Source organism: Hibiscus syriacus, unplaced genomic scaffold (genome assembly GCF_006381635.1).
Source record: "Hibiscus syriacus cultivar Baekdansim isolate YM2019G1 unplaced genomic scaffold, ASM638163v2 tig00002799_pilon, whole genome shotgun sequence".
NCBI classification, from domain to species: domain Eukaryota; kingdom Viridiplantae; phylum Streptophyta; class Magnoliopsida; order Malvales; family Malvaceae; genus Hibiscus; species Hibiscus syriacus.
Window position 1 is genome coordinate 1,204,673 of NW_024061945.1, and position 2,292 is coordinate 1,206,964.

Sequence of the window (2,292 nt, forward strand, 5' to 3'; positions counted from 1 at the left end):
GTTTTTCAGACCTGGAAAAAAATAAGTGTCTACAGCTGCCACTCTTTGCACATTTTTGTATTAACAAGAATAGGGCAAAGACGAAAAAAAGACAAACAATTTTTGTCTAGTCCTCTCAAATGTGATTGGGCTTCCTGGAATTGGGCCTTTGTCTTCTTCTCGGTTGAAAGACTTCGGCTTGAAAATTCTTCCAGAAAGTATTTCCTCGCTGTCATTGTGCTGAATAAAATTGAACTCTTCAGTTTTTTGGTGGCAGATAACCCTTCTCGATTTAAGCTATGCTGGAAATGATGTGCCTTTGGGCTGAGTGTAATCGAACTCGAAGGTCTTTTGGTGGCAGATAACCCTTCTAGCCTTGAGCTATGCTACAAACGATGTGCCTTAGAGCTGAGCGTAGTCGAACTCGAAGATTTGGTGTTTCAAGAGAAACATTTTCAAAGGTTTTTTTTTCAAGAAAAATTATCTCAAAAGAGACAAAACTTTGTTTCAAGGGAAACTGCCTCAAGAGAGACAAAATTTGTTTCAAGAGAAACTGTCTCAAGAGAGACAAAACTTTGTTTTGAGTAAATTAGTTTCAAGCGAGACGACCCCTTGTTTCGAGAGAAACAATCTCAAAGGTGATCGATAATCTGCTTGTTTGTGAAGGTGAATATTGCTGGTGAATACGATTCCCTTCGTCGTGAAGTTGAAACCGTTGATGGCCCATTCGTTGTGAAGTTGAGCCTTGAATTGGATATCCTTCGTCGTGAAGTTGAAATCCAATTTAAAGATGAATGATGCTTGTGTGCACGATTCCCTTCGTCGTGAAGTTGAAACCGTGGATGGCCCATCCGTCGTGGAGTTGAGCCTTGAATTGGATATCCTTCGTCGTGAAGTTGAAATCCAATGAAAGTTGTGTTGTTTCGAGTCCAATATCATTCGCCGTGAAGCTGAAATTGACTCTGAAACTGGAAAGTTTGTTGACAGACACTCCTTCTTTGAGTTGGATATCCTTTTTCGTGAAGTAGAAATCCAATTATGGAGATGGATGCTGCTTGGGTGCACGATTCCCTTCGTCGTGAAATTGAAACTGCGAGTGGCCCCTTCGTCGTGAAGTTGAGCCTGGAATTGGATATCCTTCATCGTGAAGTTGAAATCCAAGCTTGTATTGTTTCGAGTCTAATATCCTCCGCCGTGAAGTTGAAATTGGTTCTAAAACTGGGAAGCCCCTTAGTCGTGAAGTTGAGCCTCAAATGGCACGATATCCTCCGTCATGGAGTTGAAATCGTAGATGGCCCCTTCATCGTGAAGTTGAGCCTTGACTTGAATATCCTTCATCGTGAAGTTAAAATCCAAGTATGTATTGTTTCAAGTCCAATATCCTTCGTTGTGAAGTTGAAATTAGCTCTGAATGAAACTGAGAAGTTGTTTGTTGACAGCCAGCCGCCCCTTCGCTGTGAATTTGAGCTTGTGTTGTCTCGAGTCCAATATCATTCGTGTAAAGTTGAAATTGACTCTGAATGAAACTTAAAAATTGTTTGTTGACAGCCAGTCGCCCATTCGCTCTGAAGTTGAGCTTGTGTTGTCTCGAGTCTAATATCCTTCGCTGTGAAGTTAAAATTGACTCTGAATGAAACTGAAAGGTTGTTTGTTGACATTTTCCCCTTCGCTGTGAAGTTGAGCAACCACCATCAATTTTCGAATGCACTTTTGAATCGAGTATCTTTCATCTTGAAGTTGAAATTTGACTCTAAAAGCTGTAAAAAAAATTATGAGTGCTAAAAATGATAAATGTGATGCTCTTAAGTATGTATAAGATGCATGCAACATGAATTAATTATGTTTTATCTCTTGGATGAAGCCTCATTTTTGTCTGCTGGTCTTGTCGTTGGAGTTGACCATGCCCCATTTTCTTCTTAGGTTGATGTCACAAATTCTATCTGGCCTCTCGAACTGATTGTTTTCAAGAATGTGACGTACCCGCAACTTGGCATTGTTCTTTTTTCTTCAATAGAGACAAAATGAGCCTTAATAGCTTCCAGGACTTTTCACACTTGAGATTATCCTGTTTGAAAATGTTTTTTATCCTTTCTCTTATTTTAGGAGGGATAAAAGATATGAAAATGTAAGAATTCTGTAAAACATTGTCTTTTAACCCGGGCTCGCAATCGAATCGAATCATAAACATGAGTTCAAAGAATATCAAAGGAATCAATAGCTCTTTTAATGCTTTCAGAGTTACATCTCTTTAACAAATTTTCAAATGGATAAGTTGGCTTTAGGTTGGCATTCTTTCTAAGGTTTCGATAATCC